Consider the following 14354-nt stretch of genomic DNA (forward strand, 5'->3'; position numbering starts at 1 on the left):
TGTGTGTGTGTGTGTCCGTTCGGCTTGCAGAGATGAAAATACGGCCGAGGCAAGAAGGATCTGCCTCTTGTAAGGGGCGACTAATAAGTAGGAGTCGGGAGGTGAAGAGTGTATGTGTGTGTGTGCGTTTGTGCGTGTGTGCGTGTGTATGTGCGTGTGTGAGTATGTGTGTGTGTTAGTTCGGCTTGCAGAAATAAGAACACGACCGAGGCAAAAAGGCCCTGCCTATCGTAAGAGGCGACTAATGGGTAGGAGTCGAGAGGTGAAGAGTGTATGTGTGTATGTGTGTGTGTGCGTGTGTGCGTGTGTGTGTGCGTGTGTGAGTATGTGTGTGTGTCCGTTCGGCTTGCAGAGATAAGAATACGTCCGTCGCAAGAAGGCCCTGCCTGTCGTAAGAGGCGACTAATGGGTAGGAGTCGAGAGGTGAAGAGTGTATGTGTGTGTGTGTGCGTGTGTGTGCGTGTGTGAGTGTGTGTGTGTGTGTGTGTCCGTGAGGCTTGCAGAGATAAGAATACGGCCAAGGCAAGAAGACCCTGCCTGTTGTTAGGGGCGACTAATAGGTAGGAGTCAAGAGGTGAAGAGTGTATGTGTGTGTGTGCGTGTGTGTGTGTGTGTGCGTGTGTGAGTATGTGTGTGGGTCCGTTCGGCTTGCAGAGATAAGAATACGTCCGTCGCAAGAAGTCCCTGATGTCGTAAGAGGCGACTAATGGGTAGAAGTCGAGAGGTTAAGAGTATATTTGTGTGTGTGTGAGTGTGTGTGTGTGTCCGTTTGGCCCGCAGACATAAGAATACGTCCGTGGCAAGAAGGCCCTGCCTGTCTTAAGAGGCGACTAATGGATAGGAGACGAGAGGTGGAGTGTGTGTGCGTGTGCGTACGCGTGTGCGTGTGTGCGTGTGTGTGTGTGTAAGAGTGTGAGTCCGTTCGGCTCGCAGAGATAAGAACACGGCCGTGGCAAGAAGTCCCTGAATGTCGTAAGAGGCGACTAATGGGTAGGAGTCGAGAGGTGAAGCGTGTATGTGTGTGTGCAAGTGTGTGTGTGTGTCCGTTCGGCTCGCAGAGATAAGAATACGTCCGTGGCAAGAAGGCCCTGCCTGTCTTAAGAGGGGACTAATGGATGGGTGTCGAGAGGTGAAGAGTGTATGTGTGTGTGTGCGTGTGTGCGTGTGTGTGCGTGTGTGAGTATGTGTGTGTGTTAGTTCGGCTTGCAGAGATAAGAACACGGCCGTGGCAAGAAGGCCCTGCCTGTCGTAAGAGGCGACTAACGGGTAGGAGTCGAGAGGTAAAGAGTGTATGTGTGTGTGTGTGCGTGTGTGCGTGTGTGTGCGTGTGTAAGCGTGTGTGTATGTGTGTGTGTCTGTTTGGCTTGCAGAGATGAGAATACGGCCGAGGCAAGAAGGCCCTGCCTCTTGTAATGGGCGACTAATAAGTAGGAGTCGAGAGGTGAAGAGTGTATGTGTGTGTGTGCGTGTGTGCGTGTGTGCGTGTGTATGCGTGTGTGAGTATGTGTGTGTGTTAGTTCGGCTCGCAGAGATAAGAACACGGCCGTGGCAAGAAGTCCCTGAATGTCGTAAGAGGCGACTAATGGGTAGGAGTCGAGAGGTGAAGCGTGTATGTGTGTGTGTGTGTGTGTGTGTGTGTGCAAGTGTGTGTGTGTGTCTGTTCGGCTCGCAGAGATAAGAATACGCCCGTGGCAAGAAGGCCCTGCCTGTCTTAAGAGGCGACTAATGGATGGGAGTCGAGAGGTGAAGAGTGTATGTGTGTGTGTGCGTGTGTGCGTGTGTGTGCATGTGTAAGTGTGTGTGTATGTGTGTGTGTGTGTGTTTGGCTTGCAGAGATTAGAATACGGCCGAGGCAAGAAGGCCCTGCCTCTTGTAATGTGCGACTAATAAGTAGGAGTCGAGAGGTGAGGAGTGTATGTGTGTGTGCGTGTGTGCGTGTGTATGCGTGTGTGAGTATGTGTGTGTGTTAGTTCGGCTTGCAGAGATAAGAACACGGCCGTGGCAAGAAGGCCCTGCCTATCGTAAGAGGCGACTAATAGGTAGGAGTCGAGAGGTGAAGAGTGTATGTGTGTGTGTGTGTGCGTATGTGCGTGTGTGTGTGCGTGTGTGAGTATGTGTGCGTGTCCGTTCGGCTTGCAGAGATAAGAACACGGCCAAGGCAAGAAGGCCCTGCATGTCGTTAGAGGCGACTGATAGGTAGGAGTCGAGCGGTGAAGAATGTATGTGTGTGTGCGTGTGTGCGTGTTTGTGTATGTGTGAGTGTATGTGTGTGTGCGTGTGTGCGTGCGTGTGTGTTTGTGTTTGTCAGTGTGTGTGTGTGTGTGTGTGTGTATGTGTGTGTGTCCCTTCGTCTCGCAGAGATAAGAAAACAGCCGTGGCAAGAAGGCCATGCAAATCGTACGGGCGACTAATGGGTAGAAGTCGAGAGGTGAAGAGTGGGCGACTAATACGTAGGAGTCGAGAGATGAAGAGTTTATGTGTGTGTGCGTTTGTGCGTGTGAGTGTGCGTGTGTGAGTATGTGTGTGTGTGTTAGTTCGGCTTGCAGAGATAAGAACACGACCGAGGCAAGAAGGCCCTGCCTATCGTAAGAGGCGACTAATAGGTAGGAGTCGAGAGGTGTAGAGTGTATGTGTGTGTGTGCGTGTGTACGTGTGTGTGTGCGTGTGTGAGTATGTGTGTGTGTCCGTTCGGCCTGCAGAGATAAGAACACGGCCGAGGCAAGAAGGCCCTGCCTGTCGTAAGAGGCGACTAATAGGTAGGAGTCGAGAGGTGAAGAATGTATGTATGTGTGCGTGTGTGCGTGTTTGTGTGTGTGTGTGTGTGTGTGTGAGTGTATGTGTGTGTGCGTGTGTACGTGCGTGTGTGCATGTGTGTGTGTGAGTGTGTGTGTGTGAGTATGTGTGTGTGTTAGTTCGGCTTGCAGAGATAAGAACACGACCGAGGCAAGAAGGCCCTGCCTATCGTAAGAGGCGACTAATAGGTAGGAGTGAAGAGGTGAAAAGTTTATGTGTGTGTGCGTTTGTGCGTGTGAGTGTGCGTGTGTGAGTATGTGTGTGTGTTAGTTCGGCTTGCAGAGATAAGAACACGACCGAGGCAAGAAGGCCCTGCCTATCGTAAGAGGCGACTAATAGGTAGGAGTCGAGAGATGAAGAGTGTATGTGTGTGTGCGCGTGTGTACGTGTGTGTGTGCGTGTGTGAGTATGTGTGTGTGTCCATTCGGCTTGCAGAGATAAGAACACGGCCGAGGCAAGAAGGCCCTGCCTGTCGTAAGAGGCGACTAATGAATAGGAGTCAAGAGGTGAAGATTGTATGTGTGCGTGCGTGTGTGCGTGTGTGTGTGTGTAAGTGTGTGTGTGTATGTATGTGTGTGTCCGTTCGGCTCGCAGAGATTAGAATACGGCCGAGGCAATAAGTCCATGCCTGTCGTAAGAGGCGACTAATGGGTAGGAGTCGAGAGGTGAAGAGTGTATTTGTGTGTGTGTGTGTGCGTGTGTGCGTGTGTGTGTGAGTGTGTGCGTGTGTGTTTGTGAGTGTGTGTGTGTCCGTTCGGCTTGCAGAGATAAGAACACGGCCGTGGCAAGAAGTCCCTGCCTGTCGTAAGAGGCGACTAATGAATAGGAGTCGAGAGGTGAAGAGTGTATGTGTGTGTGTGTGTGCGTGTGTTTGTGCGTGTGTGAGTGTGTGTGTATATGTGTGTGTGTCCGTTTGGCTTGCAGAGATAAGAATACGGCCGAGGCAAGAAGGCCCTGCCTGTCGTAAGAGAAGAATAATGGGTAGGAGTCGAGAGGTGAAGAGTGTATGTATGTCTGTGCGTGTGTGCGTGCGTGTGTGAGTGTGTGTGTGTATGTGTGTGTGTTAATGGGTGTGTGTCCGGTCGGCTCACAGAGATGAGAACACGGCCTTGGCAAGAAGGCCCTGCCTGTCGTAAGAGGCGACTAATGGGTAGGAGTCGAGAGGTGAAGAGTGTATGTGTGTATGTGTGTGTGTGTGTCTCTGTTTGGCTTGCAGAGATAAGAATACGGCCGAGGCATGAAGGCCATGCTTGCTGTAAGGAGCGACTAATGGGTAGGAGTCGAGAGATAAAGAGTGTACGTGTGTGTGAGTTCGTTTGTGTGTACGTGTGTATGTGTTTGTGCGTGTGTAGGTGTGTGTGTGGGTGTATGGGTGTGTGTGTCCGTTCGGCTTGCATAGATAAGAACACGACCGAGGCAAGAAGGCCCTGCCTATCGTAATAGGCGGCTAATACGTAGGAGTCGAGAGGTGAAGAGTGTATGTGTGTGTTTGCGTGTGTACGTGTGTGTGTGCGTGTGTGAGTATGTGTGTGTGTGTCCGTTCGGCTTGCAGAGATAAGAACACGGCCGAGGCAAGAAGGCCCTGCCTGTCGTAAGAGGCGACTAATAGGTAGGAGTCGAGAGGAGAAGAATGTATGTGTGTGTGCGTGTGTGCGTGTTTGTGTGTGTGTGTGTGTGAGTGTATGTGTGTGTGCGTGTGTACGTGCGTGTGTGTGTGTGTGTGAGTGTGTATGTGTCCGTTCGGCTTGCAGAGATAAGAACACGGCCGTGGCAAGAAGTCCCTACCTGTCGTAAGAGGCGACTAATGAATAGGAGTCGAGAGGTGAAGAGTGTATGTGTGTGTGTGTGTGTGCGTGTGTTTGTGCGTGTGTGAGTGTGTGTGTATATGTGTGTGTGTCCGTTTGGCTTGCAGGAATAAGAATGCGGCCGAGGCAAGAAGGCCCTGCCTGTCGTAAGAGAAGAATAATGGGTAGGAGTCGAAAGGTGAAGAATGTATGTATATCTGTGCGTGTGTGCGTGCGTGTGTGAGTGTGTGTGTGTGTGTATGTGTGTGTGTTAGTGTGTGTGTGCGCCGGTCGGCTCACAGAGATAAGAACACGGCCGTGGCAAGAAGGCCCTGCCTGTCGTAATAAGCGACTAATGGGTAGGAGTCGAGAGGTGAAGAGTGTATGTGTGTGTGTGCGTGTGTGCGTGTGTGTGCGTGTGTAAGTGTGTATGTGTATGTGTGTGTGTCTGTTTGGCTTGCAGAGAGAAGAATACGGCCGAGGCAAGAAGGCCATGCTTGCTGTAAGGAGCGACTAATGGGTAGGAGTCGAGAGATGAAGAGTGTACGTGTGTGTGCGTGTGTTCGTTTGTGTGTACGTGTGTATGTGTTTGTGCGTGTGTAAGTGTGTGTGTGTGTGTATGGGTGTGTGTGTACGTTCGACTTGCATAGATAAGAATACGGCCGTGGCAAGAAGGCCATGCTTGCTGTAAGGAGCGACTAATTGGTAGGAGTCGAGAGATAAAGAGTGTATGTGTGTGTGTGTTTATTCCTGTGTGTGTGCGTGTGTAGGTGTGTGTGTGTGTATGTATGTGTGTGTCCGTTCGGCTCACAGAGATAAGAACTCGGCTGTGGCAAGAAGTTCCTGCCTGTCGTAAGTTGCGACTAATGGGTAGGAGTCGAGAGGTGAAGAGTGTATGTGTGTGTGCGTGTGTGCGTGTGTGTGTGCGTGTGTGAGTATGTGTGTGTGTCCGTTCGGCTCGCAGAGATTAGAATACGGCCGAGGCAATAAGTCCATGCCTGTCGTAAGAGGCGACTAATGGATATTAGTCGAGAGGTGAAGAGTGTATTTGTGTGTGTGTGTGCGTGTGTGCGTGTGTGTGTGAGTGTGTGCGTGTGTGTGTGTAAGTGTGTGTGTGTCCGTTCGGCTTACAGAGATAAGAACACGGCCGTGGCAAGAAGTCCCTGCCTGTCGTAAGAGGCGACTAATGAATAGGAGTCGAGAGGTGAAGAGTGTATGTGTGTGTGTGTGTGCGTGTGTTTGTACGTGTGTGAGTGTGTGTGTATATGTGTGTGTGTCCGTTTGGCTTGCAGAGATAAGAATACAGTCGAGGCAAGAAGGCCCTGCCTGTCGTAAGAGAAGAATAATGGGTAGGAGTCGAGAGGTGAAGAGTGTATGTATGTCTGTGCGTGTGTGCGTGCGTGTGTGAGTGTGTGTGTGTATGTGTGTGTGTTAGTGTGTATGTGTCCGGTCGGCTCACAGAGATGAGAGAACGGCCGTGGCAAGAAGGCCCTGCCTGTCGTAAGAGGCGACTAATGGGTAGGAGTCGAGAGGTGAAGAGTGTATGTGTGTGTGTGCGTGTGTGCGTGTGTGTGCGTGTGTAAGTGTGCGTGTGTGTGTGTATGTGTGTGTGTCTGTTTGGCTTGCAGAGATAAGCATATGGCCGAGGCAAGAAGGCCATGCTTGCTGTAAGGAGCGACTAATGGGTAGGAGTCGAGAGATGAAGAGTGTACGTGTGTGTGCGTGTGTTCGTTTGTGTGTACGTGTGTATGTGTTTGTGCGTGTGTAAGTGTGTGTGTGTATGGGTGTGTGTGTCCGTTCGACTTGCACAGATAAGAATACGGCCGTGGCAAGAAGGCCATGCTTGCTGTAAGGAGCGACTAATTGGTAGGAGTCGAGAGATAAAGAGTGTATGTGTGTGTGTGTTTATTCCTTTGTGTGTGCGTGTGTAAGTGTGTGTGTGTGTGTATGTATGTGTGTGTCCGTTCGGCTCACAGAGATAAGAACTCGGCCGTGGCAAGAAGTTCCTGATTGTCGTAAGATGCGACTAATGGGTAGGAGTCGAGAGGTGAAGAGTGTATGTGTGTGTGCGTGTGTGCGTGTGTGTGTGCGTGTGTGAGTATGTGTGTGTGTCCGTTCGGCTTGCAGAGATTAGAATACGGCCGAGGCAATAAGTCCATGCCTGTCGTAAGAGGCGACTAATGGGTATTAGTCGAGAGGTGAAGAGTGTATTTGTGTGTGTGTGTGCGTGTGTGCGTGTGTGTTTGAGTGTATGCGTGTGTGTGGGTGTGAATGTGTGTGTGTCCATTCGGCTTGCAGAGATAACAACACGGCCGTGGCAAGAAGTCCCTGCCTGTCGTAAGAGGCGACTAATGAATAGGAGTCGAGAGGTGAAGAGTGTATGTCTGTGTGTTTGCGTGTGTTTGTGCGTGTGTGAGTGTGTGTGTATATGTGTGTGTGTCCGTTTGGCTTGCAGAGATAAGAATACGGCCGAGGCAAGAAGGCCCTGCCTGTCGTAAGAGAAGAATAATGGGTAGGAGTCGAGAGGTGAAGAGTGTATGTATGTCTGTGCGTGTGTGCGTGCGTGTGTGAGTGTGTGTGTGTATGTGTGTGTGTAAGTGTATGTGTGTCCAGTCGGCTCACAGAGATGAGAGCACGGCCGTGGCAAGAAGGCCCTGCCTGTCGTAAGAGGCGACTAATGGGTAGGAGTCGAGAGGTGAAGAGTGTATGTATGTGTGTGTGTGCGTGTGTGCGTGTGTGTGCGTGTGTAAGTGTGTGTATGTATGTGTGTGTGTCTGTTTGGCTTGCATAGATAAGAACACGACCGAGGCAAGAAGGCCCTGCCTATCGTAAGAGGCGACTAATAGGTAGGAGTCGAGAGGTGAAGAGTGTATGTGTGTGTGTGCGTGTGTACGTGTGTGTGTGCGTGTGTGAGTATGTGTGTGTGTCCGTTCGGCTTGCAGAGATAAGAAAACGGCCGAGGCAAGAGGGCCCTGCCTGTCGTAAGAGGCGACTAATAGCTAGGAGTCGAGAGGTGAAGAATATATGTGTGTGTGCGTGTGTGCGTGTTTGTGTGTGTGTGAGTGTATGTGTGTGTGCGTGTGTACGTGCGTGTGTGCGTGTGTGTGTGTGAGTGTGTGTGTGTGTATGTGTGTGTGTGTCCCTTCGCTCGCAGAGATGAGAAAACAGCGGTGGCAAGAAGACCATGCCTGTCGTAAGAGGCGACTAATGGATAGGAGTCGAGAGGTGGAGAGTGTGTGCGTGTGCGTGTGCGTAGTTGTGTGTGTGCGTGTGTGTGTCCGTTCGGCTTGCAGAGATAAGAACACGGCCGTAGCAAGAACTCCCTGCCTATCGTAAGAGGAGAATAATGGGTAGAAGTCGAGAGGTGAAGAGTGTATGTGTGTGTGTGCGTTTGTGCGTCCCTGTGTGAGTGTGTGTGTGTATGTGTGTGAGTCAGTGTGTGTGTTTCCGGTCGGCTCGCAGATATGAGAACACGGCCGTGGCAAGAAGGCCCTGCCTGTCGTAAGAGACGACTAATGGGTAAGAGTCGAGAGGTGAAGAGTGTATGTGTGTGTGTGTGTGTGCGTGTGTGGGTGTGTGTGCGTGTGTAAGTGTGTGTGTATGTGTGTGTGTGTGTGTCTGTTTGGCTTGCCGAGATAAGAATACGGCCGAGGCAAGAAGGCCCTGCCTTTTGTAAGGGGCGACTAATAAGTAGGAGTCTAGAGGTGAAGAGTGTATGTGTGTGTGTGCCTGTGTGCGTGTGTTTGTATGTGTGTGTGTGCGTGTGTGTGTGTGTCCGTTCGGCTTGCAGAGATAAGAACACGGCCGAGGCAAGAAGGCCCTGCCTGTCGTAAGAGGCGACTAATAGATAGGAGTCGAGAGGTGAAGAATGTATGTGTGTGTGCGTGTGTGCGTGCGTGTGTGCGTGTGCGTGTGCGTGTGTGCGTGCGTGTGTGCGTGTGTGTGTGTTTGTGAGTGTGTGTGTAAGTATGTGTGTGAGTGTGTGTGTATGTATGTGTGTGTCCGTTCGGCTCGCAGAGATTAGAATACGGCCGAGGCAATGAGTCCATGCCTGTCGTAAGAGGCGACTAATGAATAGGATTCGAGAGGTGAAGAGTGAATGTGTGTGTGTGTGCGTGTGTTTATGCGTGTGTGAGTGTATGTGTATATGTGTGTGTGTCCGTTTGGCTTGCAGAGATAAGAATACGGCCGAGGCAAGAAGGCCCTGCCTGTCGTAAGAGAAGAATAATGGGTAGGAGTCGAGAGGTGAAGAGTGTATGTATGTCTGTGCGTGTGTGCGTGTGTGTGTGAGTGTGTTTGTGTATGTGTGTGTGTCAGTGTGTGTGTGTCCGGTCGGCTCACAAAGATAAAAACACGGCCGTGGCAAGAAGGCCCTGCCTGTCGTAAGAGGCGACTAATGGGTAGGTGTCGAGAGGTGAAGAGTGTATGTGTGTGTGTACGTGTGTATGTGTTTGTGCGTGTGTAAGTGTGTGTGTGTATGGGTGTGTGTGTCCGTTCGACTTGCATAGATAAAAATACGGCCGTGGCAAGAAGGCCATGCTTGCTGTAAGGAGCGACTAATTGGTAGGAGTCGAGAGATAAAGAGTGTATGTGTGTGTGTGTTTGTTCCATTGTGTGTGCGTGTGTAAGTGTGTGTGTGTGTATGTATGTGTGTGTCCGTTCGGCTCACAGAGATAAGAACTCGGCCGTGGCAAGAAGTTCGTGCCTGTCGTAAGATGCGACTAATGGGTAGGAGTCGAGAGGTGAAGAGTGTATGTGTGTGTGCGTGTGTGCGTGTGTGTGTGCGTGTGTGAGTATGTGTGTGTGTCCGTTCGGCTTGCAGAGATAAGAACACGGCCGTGGCAAGAAGTCCCTGCCTATCGTAATAGGAGAATAATGGGTAGAAGTCGAGAGGTGAAGAGTGTATGTGTGTGTGCGTGTGTGCGTGCCTGTGTGAGTGTGTGTGTGTATGTGTGTGTGTGTCAGTGTGTGTGTTTCCGGTCGGCTCGCAGAGATAAGAACACGGCCGTGGCAAGAAGGCCCTGCCTCTTGTAAGGGCGACTAATAGGTAGGAGTCGAGAGGTGAATAGTGTATGTGTGTGTGTGCGTGTGTGTGTGTGTGTGTTTGTGCGTGTGTGAGTGTGTGTGTTGTAACGATAAGACTACCAAAGAGAATTGAAGTACTATTGTAAAAATAATACCTCAATCAACCATTGGAGCTTATCGTCTATACCTTGCCTAGCTCAGTATCTCAAGGGTGAGTTCGTCTTGTCTTAAACTAGGGATTGAGCCTGAGTTCTCAGTAAGTGTGTGTGTATATGTGTGTGTGTCCGTTTGGCTTGCAGAGATAAGAATACGGCCGAGGCAAGAAGGCCCTGCCTGTCGTAAGAGAAGAATAATGGGTAGGAGTCGAGAGGTAAAGAGTGTATGTACGTCTGTGCGTGTGTGCGTGCGTGTGTGAGTGTGTGTGTGTATGTGTGTGTGTTAGTGTGTGTGTGTCCGGTCGGCTCACAGAGATGAGAGCACGGCCGTGGCAAGAAGGCCCTGCCTGTCGTAAGAGGCGACTAATGGGTAGGAGTCGAGAGGTGAAGAGTGTACATGTGTGTGTGTGTGTGCGTGTGTGCGTGTGTGTGCGTGTGTAAGTGTGTGTGTGTGTGTGTGTGTGTATGTGTGTGTGTCTGTTTGGCTTGCAGAGATAAGAATACGGCCGAGGCAAGAAGGCTATGCTTGCTGTAAGGAGCGACTAATGGGTAGGATTCGAGAGATGAAGAGTGTACGTGTGTGTGCGTGTGTTCGTTTGTGTGTACGTGTGTATGTGTTTGTGCGTGTGTAAGTGTGTGTGTATGGGTGTGTGTGTTTGTTCGACTTGCATAGATAAGAATACGGCCGTGGCAAGAAGGCCATGCTTGCTGTAAGGAGCGACTAATTGGTAGGAGTCGAGAGATAAAGAGTGTATGTGTGTGTGTGTGTGTGTTGATTCCTTTGTGTGTGCGTGTGTAAGTGTGTGTGTGTGTATGTATGTGTGTGTCCGTTCGGCTCACAGAGATAAGAACTCGGCCGTGGCAAGAAGTTCCTGCCTGTCGTAAGATGCGACTAATGGGTAGGAGTCGAGAGGTGAAGAGTGTATGTGTGTGTGCGTGTGTGTGTGTGCGTGTGTGAGTATGTGTGTGTGTCCGTTCGGCTCGCAGAGATTAGAATACGGCCGAGGCAATAAGTCCATGCCTGTCGTAAGAGGCGACTAATGAATAGGAGTCGAGAGGTGAAGAGTGTATGTGTGTGTGTGTGCGTGTGTTTGTGCGTGTGTGAGTGTGTGTGTATATGTGTGTGTGTCCGTTTGGCTTGCAGAGATAAGAATACGGCCGAGGCAAGAAGGCCCTGCCTGTCGTAAGAGAAGAATAATGGGTAGGAGTCGAGAGGTGAAGAGTGTATGTATGTCTGTGCGTGTGTGCGTGTGTGTGTGAGTGTGTGTGTGTATGTGTGTGTGTAGGTGTGTGTGTGTCCGGTCGGCTCACAGAGATGAGAGCACGGCCGTGGCAAGAAGGCCCTACCTGTCGTAAGAGGCGACTAATGGGTAGGAGTCGAGAGGTGAAGAGTGTATGTGTGTGTGTGTGCGTGTGTGCGTGTGTATGCGTGTGTAAGTGTGTGTATGTATGTGTGTGTGTCTGTTTGGCTTGCATAGATAAGAACACGACCAAGGCAAGAAGGCCCTGCCTATCGTAAGAGGCGACTAATAGGTAGGAGTCGAGAGGTGAAGAGTGTATGTGTGTGTGCGTGTGTACGTGTGTGTGTGCGTGTGTGAGTATGTGTGTGTGTCCTTTCGGCTTGCAGAGATAAGAAAACGGCCGAGGCAAGAGGGCCCTGCCTGTCGTAAGAGGCCACTAATAGGTAGGAGTCGAGAGGTGAAGAATATATATGTGTGTGCGTGTGTGCGTGTTTGTGTGTGTGTGAGTGTATGTGTGTGTGCGTGTGTACGTGCGTGTGTGCGTGTGTGTGTGAGTGTGTGTGTGTATGTGTGTGTGTGTCCTTTCGCTCGCAGAGATGAGAAAACAGCGGTGGCAAGAAGACCATGCCTGTCGTAAGAGGCGACTAATGGATAGGAGTCGAGAGGTGGAGAGTGTGTGCCTGTGCGTGTGCGTATGTGTGTGTGTGCGTGTGTGTGTCCGTTCGGCTTGCAGAGATAAGAATACGTCCGTGGCAAGAAGACCCTGCCTGTCTGTGCCAGTTTGTGATGGGTAGCTCTTTCGGGGCGACAGACTCAGTAAAACACAGGTTTGAAATAAAAATAAATCTATTAAGTATATATATACAATAAATAAAAAACTAAAAAAAAGGAATTCTACGTTGTATACTTATAAAACAAAAATAAAATGAATTCTACGTTTCCGTCTGGGTCCCGCGATGAATGAATATTCCCCGGCAAACGTCTATAAAAGAAAAGAAACTAATTAGTACTACTAATATACTCGCTTTCGCTTCAATTCAGAGAAAGCTCCGTATATGCTCGCAAACAAAATATTTAGCTGTGCAGACCCACGGCAATGTTCAATACACAATGCCGACGGGTTCCGCTCGGCTAAGGACAGAGTATGACCTCAATACGGAAAATCTCTGACCCGGTTGGTTCTGTGCAGATCCACGGTAATGCTCAATACGCAATACCGATGGGTTCCGCTTGGTTAGGGACAGAGTATGATCCTCAATACGGAACTATCTCTGTCCAGAATGTCTCGCTGGTTCAGTACACCGGCGAGTCAGGGAGCCTAGAGCGCTAGCTGCAAGACTGTCTAATTCCGCTATTCACACGCTATGCAATTCCTCTTTGCAAAGTCGGTTTATCCACGACGTACCTGTTACTGAGTCTGTGTCTTTATCTGTCGGCATTTTAATAATTTTTGCTCGGGCGCCAGTTTGTGATGGGTAGCTCTTTCGGGGCGACAGACTCAGTAAAACACAGGTTTGAAATAAAAATAAATCTATTAAGTATATATATACAATAAATAAAAACTAAAAAAAAGGAATTCTACGTTGTATACTTATAAAACAAAAATAAAATGAATTCTACGTTTCCGTCTGGGTCCCGCGATGAATGAATATTCCCCGGCAAACGTCTATAAAAGAAAAGAAACTAATTAGTACTACTAATATACTCGCTTTCGCTTCAATTCAGAGAAAGCTCCGTATATGCTCGCAAACAAAATATTTAGCTGTGCAGACCCACGGCAATGTTCAATACACAATGCCGACGGTTCCGCTTGGCTAAGGACAGAGTATGATCCTCAATACGGAAATCTCTGTCCCGGTTGGTTCTGTGCAGATCCACGGTAATGCTCAATACGCAATACCGATGGGTTCCGCTTGGTTAGGGACAGAGTATGATCCTCAATACGGAACTATCTCTGTCCAGAATGTCTCGCTGGTTCACTACACCGGCGAGTCAGGGAGCCTAGAGCGCTAGCTACAAGACTGTCTAATTCCGCTATTCACACGCCTTAAATAGCCGTCCTGAATCCCACTATGACTTCACGTTGTAGAAGTGGATGCGCAAATATTGACACTCCCACGGTTCGAACTGTTAAACGATCATAGCATCGTTACAGTCTTAAGAGGCGACTAATGGATGGGAGTCGAGAGGTGAAGAGTGTATGTGTGTGTGTGTGTGTGCAAGTGTGTGTGTGTGTCCGTTCGGCTCGCAGAGATAAGAATACGTCCGTGGCAAGAAGACCCTGCCTGTCTTAAGAGGCGACTAATGGATGGGAGTCGAGAGGTGAAGAGTGTATGTGTGTGTGCGTGTGTGCGTGTGTGTGCATGTGTAAGTGTGTGTGTATGTGTGTGTGTGTGTGTGTGTGTGTGTTTGGCTTGCAGAGATTAGAATACGGCCGAGGCAAGAAGGCCCTGCCTCTTGTAATGTGCGACTAATAAGTAGGAGTCGAGAGGTGAGGAGTGTATGTGTGTGTGCGTGTGTGCGTGTGTATGCGTGTGTGAGTATGTGTGTGTGTGTTAGTTCGGCTTGCAGACATAAGAACACGGCCGTGGCAAGAAGGCCCTGCCTATCGTAAGAGGCGACTAATAGGTAGGAGTCGAGAGGTGAAGAGTGTATGTGTGTGTGTGTGCGTGTGTGCGTGTGTGTGTGCGTGTGTGAGTATGTGTGTGTGTCCGTTCGGCTTGCAGAGATAAGAACACGGCCGAGGCAAGAAGGCCCTGCCTGTCGTTAGAGGCGACTAATAGGTAGGAGTCGAGCGGTGAAGAATGTATGTGTGTGTGCGTGTGTGCGTGTTTGTGTATGTGTGAGTGTATGTGTGTGTGCGTGTGTGCGTGTGTGTGTGTTTTTGTTTGTCAGTGTGTGTGTGTGTATGTGTGTGTGTCCCTTCGTCTCGCAGAGATAAGAAAACAGCCGTGGCAAGAAGGCCATGCAAATCGTACGGGGCGACTAATGGGTAGAAGTCGAGAGGTGAAGAGTGGGCGACTAATAAGTAGGAGTCGAGAGATGAAGAGTTTATGTGTGTGTGCGTTTGTGCGTGTAAGTGTGCGTGTGTGAGTATGTGTGTGTGTTAGTTCGGCTTGCAGAGATAAGAACACGACCGAGGCAAGAAGGCCCTGCCTATCGTAAGAGGCGACTAATAGGTAGGAGTCGAGAGGTGAAGAGTGTATGTGTGTGTGTGCGTGTGTACGTGTGTGTGTGCGTGTGTGAATATGTGTGTGTGTCCGTTCGGCTTGCAGAGATAAGAACACGGCCGAGGCAAGAAGGCCCTGCCTGTCGTAAGAGGCGACTAATAGGTAGAAGTCGAGAGGTGAAGAATG

Source organism: Diabrotica undecimpunctata, unplaced genomic scaffold (assembly GCF_040954645.1).
Source record: "Diabrotica undecimpunctata isolate CICGRU unplaced genomic scaffold, icDiaUnde3 ctg00000568.1, whole genome shotgun sequence".
NCBI classification, from domain to species: domain Eukaryota; kingdom Metazoa; phylum Arthropoda; class Insecta; order Coleoptera; family Chrysomelidae; genus Diabrotica; species Diabrotica undecimpunctata.